The 6,201-nt window shown below is 36.0% G+C and overlaps 1 pseudogene; it reads left to right on the top strand.

Moving 5' to 3' along the window:
• Positions 1-2,537: 2,537 nt before the first annotated feature.
• LOC147902292 (uncharacterized) lies at positions 2,538-3,358 on the top strand (annotated as a pseudogene).
• Positions 3,359-6,201: the final 2,843 nt, after the last annotated feature.

The raw sequence follows: 6,201 nt of genomic DNA, 5'->3' as shown, positions 1-6,201 counted from the left end.
CTTACATATGATATCTTACTTGAACAGACACAAGTTGTTGCACTTACTGATGCTTCGGATCTTGAAGATCCACCTGCCTCCACTGCTCTTGCTCTTGCTCTACTCCTACTCCTATTCTGCACTACACATCTGGCATGTATAATGATGTGAGCACATCTGATAGTGGAGGGAGTGGCTTGTCATCATTTGAGTTTGAGTAGCACTTAGACTCATAGTATCATATCTGTATTGTGGATGTGATTGTATATATATATTTGAAACTGAAGCCATGGGTTTTTTTGGACAAACCAATTTGATTATATATATATTTGTTTATATTTTAAACCATGGGCTATTTCGACATATGGATTCCCTTGTATACATGCTTTTGCATAATGAAATCCATGGATTTATTTTACCACACCTCAAATTTTGACATTATTGCATTCATGTTTGTCTTGAATCGTGTATTGATAATGTTTACATTCGTGATGTTCTTGATTCATGTCTTCACAATGCACAAAATGTTATCTGTGGATGGTGCCATGCACCCATTTTTTTTTTCCAGAGAGTGCTATTTGGTGTTGGAATGTTAGAATAGCATTCAAGCACCAAGTAGCACTCTCCGGAATTTTTATTTTTGCTCTTTGTTCGCATGTATATGCATGTAAAGTCTGTCAAGATCGTGTGTATAAGTGTGGAAGCTCTGGTGTGAATGCATGTATTAGTGCAGCAACACTAGTAAAATGCATGTATACACCCGTGTATAAGCGCATTTGTACTTCATCATACACATGCTTTTACATGCATGTCTATGGCCACAATCATACATGTGCTAATATGTGGACACACTGCTTTTTGTTCACGTCATTTTGTATGAGCCCAATCCCTTGTAGTGGCTCACAAGTTGTGTAAGACCATATTCCATAATCATCATCAGATTTCTCCCATCAAATCTTACTATGTTGTGAGTAAGAGTACTATTCCTCCACAAACACTTCATGCAAAAGATTGGAAGTGCATTTGGGAGTCTGCAAATGTTCTCTAGATGGCATGAACATGTACGGTAATGTTTTTCAATCTTGTTTATGTAGACTATTGGATTAAAGATCACATAGAGTAATCTTGTTTGGCATCTCGTGTAGGTACTCCATCTTTTTTCAGCTACCATATTGGATGCATGTTCTTAATCCCATGCACATCTTCAAGAATGTGGCATCTGGTATTTGGAAATATGTTATTGGTAAATGAGACAATGTCAGTGTAAGGGAGGACTTGTGGTTTGTAGAATGGATGTGTCAAGCTTGGATGATGAGAGGAGGGTGGGCATCTTCATCTTCTACGTGCACCATGGATTATATCAAAGTAGGAGGATAAGCAGGTGAAGCCATCACTACTTTGTGTACTTCCATTGGATGTGTGAGATCATTGATGGGAGCCTTTACAACCACTAAGAAAAGAGGTGCTAAGCAACTATATAGGTTGAAGTTCCATGATTGGCAAAAGATCCTCCAATTAAGTGTTTCCCAAGTCTTGTACTTTCAATTTAAATTTTGGAAGACCTCAAATTATATACATGTGCTCTTATGTGCATAGTTCATACTACCTACTAGCATCGAGCATTGTGCAAACAAGAGCCTAAAGAAATGTGTTTATAAAATGGGAGAGCTTATGAGATATTTCCCACACCATACCCTTCATTATACCTTGCACTTTGATTTGATAGTTTCAAAATGAACACAATGTATAATGTACTATTTATTTGGTTTTCAGGTATGTGAGCTCCAAAGCAATAGATCCTACCATGTTGGATGCTATGCACACTATGGCAGTGGAGGTAGTTTGTTTGGTAGAGGAAACCTTTCTGTAGACCATTCTCATGGGCCAACTAAATCTCATTTGGATTTGCTGGATGAGACTGCTTTATGTGGCACTGTGCATGCACCCTAGATGTTCTTCCTAGAGTGCTTCATAAAGACTTTAAAAGACTTTGTGAGGCAAAGTGCAAGGTCCAAAGGAAGCATGGCCAAGTGTTGGTTGAATATACAAGAGTATCTTGTATATATTTCAAAAGTTCTTAGCCAAGTGGATAGCTATTTGTTCAACTATAGAGTAATGAAGAGGACTTAAGGATGACCTTTATTGTGCCTCAAGGAAAAAGACATATCAAAGTAATTAACAGAGCATTGATTGATGATATTAATTTCACTTACATCCTTAATAGTGATGTGATGAGCAGATGGGTTACAAGATATGAGGATGAAAAGATAGGAAGGCAAGTAAAAAGAGCTCAATTTCAAAGGCAACATGGCTCTTGTAAGGCATACCCTAAGCATCTAGCAACACTTTTGAATGATATCCATGTTGATTGGTTGCATGAGAAAATGAAGAGAGTCAGAGAGGGACGAGAGGATGTATATCATGATGGAAGAATGGGAGTTTGCACGAGGATGCATGTTAAAGGTACATAGAACTAATGTTTTGCATTAGTTGTAATTTATTTGCTTTTAATGATTCACATTGTTTACACAATTGCTTTTATTTTAGTCTAGTGCACTATGTTCAATGCTATATGGTATGAAGGAAAGCATTTTCAAACACACAATTGATTTATAAGAGGAATACACAAGATTGTGGTGTCATTAGTAGCTTTGAGGGAGCCAATGGAAAAATAGATGATTATTGTGGCACAATCCAAGATATATTTAGGCTTGACTTTTGTTGCTTCTTTGGTATGTTTTGGATGTCAAATGGAAATGAATGTGGTGAAAAAAGGGCCTAATGCAATAATAAAATGCCATGAAAGTGGCTATGTAACTATTGAATCTACAAATTTTTGGCAAACAAAGAAAGATAGGCTCGTATTGCCACAACAATGTGAGCAGGTATGCACATTTTTACTAATGTGTTTCCTACACATATATATCTAAACTCACCCCTTGACTTTTGATATGCTAATTAATTATATGTGTATTTGAGTAGGTTATCTATTAGCCAATGGTGCATGACACAAATGGTGGTACGTCATCCCTATTGCACCACGTTCCAAAGTGATGTACAATACATTAACTGATATGAAGCATATGGAGGATGCAATAGGCGCAATGAAGATGATGTCAAACATGACAATGAAGATGTTGATGATCAAGAAATAAGAGAGGATCGTGATAATGAGGATGAGCAAGCCATTTCTCATGATCATGAAGATGACACTACCATTGGTGATGTTGATGTGGATGATCAAGGCATCAGTTCCATTATTTATGGATAGATTGATAGTGAATTAAATTTATTCATAGCCTTACAAATTGATCAAATGGATATTGATGTTGATCATTTGACAAGGATGGATCTTATTGAAGATGAGATCGAATGCTAACCAATCCATCATTGTATCATTCTAAATTGATGACAATTCTAATGTATGCATTGTCTTACAATCGTCATCTCATGATTTGTTTTTTAATACACATTGTTGTAAATGCATGTAATGGGATTGTGTAATGGCATATATTGTAATGTAGTATGAGATTGGTTTAAAAAACATGGTTTTTTATAAAACATACGGTACTTTCCTTTTAAATGGTTTTCCCCTAATATCAGGTGTAATAGAGTGTGTATATTGTGTGTCTATGACACAATATTTATGTGTGTATGCACATGCTTTTACATGCACTTTTTAAGTCAATATACATGTGGATTTAATTGCAGATACACACACGCCTGATATAACTCAAATACATGCATGGCCATACATGCGCCCGTAACTCATCACATGTATGGAAGCATTGTCTTGTAGTGTAGAGTGAAGCATAATAGCAAGGACAAATTTGGATTTGGTCACTCTAGAGTGTTTGTGAAATGGAATTATAGAAATGCACTTATAGTGATGAAAACTATAGTATTTGGTTTGTGATTTACTATATAGAAAATGATCAATGCATGGCACCTATATAATTCCACTCATAGTATTGCTTTCATTGTACTTTACTTTTGTAATCCTTATCAATGTCTTTTGGTGGACGCTTGAGCTAAAAAAATCTTAGAGAAAATGTAGCACACTAACCTTGTCAATGTATGCACATCATATATATAAGGATCATGAATATTAATGAACAAATGTTATTATAAATTACATTGGTTATTAAGTAGCTTGGTGCTACATCTTTGATGTTACCAAGCCTAGCTTTTATAACACAAGTATTTTCATGTATGCGACAACCTTTCCAAAGAAGTCCCTTGAATGTCTTCTCGTTGAAAAAACATCTTCATACAAACCACACGTAACATTATTTAGATTATTTCTTTCCACCATGGCATGCAAGGTCTCACACTAAACATAAGCTAAGAAGTACTACATGTGATGTTGAAAACGAAACATGGTACACATATTACATTCATTTCATATATATGCATACATGTAACATATTTATACATGCATTACATATGTCTTTCCTACCCCTATGATGGCTTTTAATAGAAAAGACATCATTGTCCCAAACACACATGCAAGGAGCTCCAAATAATTTCTTGCCACCACAACATCAAAGATTTGAGAGTATCTCTTAGCTAAGAAGGATTACATGTGCTGGTGAAAGAAATATATGCTAGGTGGTCAAAAATGGTAGTGTCATTGACACTGCTTTGTGAGGTGTGAAGAAGTGGATTTTGAAGGTAACACATGTAGTGTATAAAGAATGCATAGTGGTTTGTTACACATAGTGGGCAACCGTTATTCATGTTCATAACTAAATTGCCATCATGTCATCATCTGTATGTGTGTGTGTGTGTGTATGGGTACTGCAAATCACGTTGCAAGAATTGAGCTTTCTTTCTTTCTTTTGCTGCATCTTTCTTGTCTTCTCTTTGTCCTTCTCTTCTATTCTTCTGAAGGGTTGATCTAAGCCTAGGGTTGTGGGGTTGTGAGCGAAGGCATTCTGGGAAATTTTCTAGAAGAAACAAAATTTTTTACCACATGATCCTACCACACCTAACAAATTAGGAGTTTGTTCCCACTTATGTGCTTGCACCTTTTCATGTTCAAGGGAGTAGCATAGTATGGATGGTCATGCAATGGGCGATGATCAATTTTTACATAACCACGAAATAGGAGAAGCAGAACCACAAGCAAATAGAGGCATGGTTGTCTTTGGTTAGGGAGGAATCACATCCATTAGGAAGTATTGGGCTATAAAACAAAAAGTACATCGAGAAACGTGAAGGAGTAGCAAAGGCTTGAAGATAATAGCTTTGTTGATGAGAAGGGAAGAAAGAAGATTTGTAGTATTGTAGCTAAGTCCTGGTATGATCAGACAATGGGCACATATTCAAGAAACTCTTGCTCCATCCCAACTTTAGGGATGTATTACCTGAAGAACTAGGCTACACACAAGTTGTGCTGGCCAACATTCACAAAACTTTAATAGAAGTAAAGGTGCCTCAGTCAAAAGATGAACTTTTCTTGAAGAGGTCATCTCTAATGCTGGTACTTAATGGTAAAGGTTCTAATGGACAAGCTAACAACCAAAAACAAACTTTGATAGAAGTAAAGGTGCCTCAGTCAAAAGACAAACTTGTCTTGAAGAGGTCATCTCTAATGATGGTACTTAATGGTAAAGGTTCGAATGGACAAGCTAGCAACCAAAAACTATCAGCTTGTCAAAGATGGCAAAGGTTTTGGGTGTACACAAGAAAAACCTCTGTGCAGCAAATGCTCGTCTACAATTGGAAGAGGTTGGAGTCTTGCCCTTGCAAACATGCCATAGACAATAGCTTATAAGTGCTATCATCGCACAGGAGGTGAAAGATCTTGTTTTTGAATTTTGGACATCGGAGAAATGGGTCTCCCCCAATACCTATGACGAATAAGATGGATACAAGGGCAATGCATGCTTTGATGCAATACATTGATCGACTAGATGGAGTGAGCTTAACACTCATAATGCATATATATATATTTTGGTATTGTAGCTATGTAAAAAATGATGGCCTTTTTAAAGCATCATTGTAAAAGAGAACTGCCTCACTTTTTATAACTACATAAATATTGATCATTTTCAATTTTGCTATGAAAATAAAGTTACAATTTAGGACTATTTTTATGGAAACTTTTTTTTCATGATGATATTGTACAACACTATTTTCCGAATTGAATTAAAAAGTCTCAAATTAATGCATTCCAAAATGGAATATTCCATTTAGTTCTTGTTTGTGCACAATGCT

This window comes from Dipteris shenzhenensis, chromosome 4, assembly GCF_047967505.1.
Source record: "Dipteris shenzhenensis isolate YYH24624 ecotype China chromosome 4, Dip_SZ_1.0, whole genome shotgun sequence".
NCBI classification, from domain to species: Eukaryota; Viridiplantae; Streptophyta; class Polypodiopsida; order Gleicheniales; family Dipteridaceae; genus Dipteris; species Dipteris shenzhenensis.
This window is presented reverse-complemented; position numbering and strand designations above follow the sequence as displayed.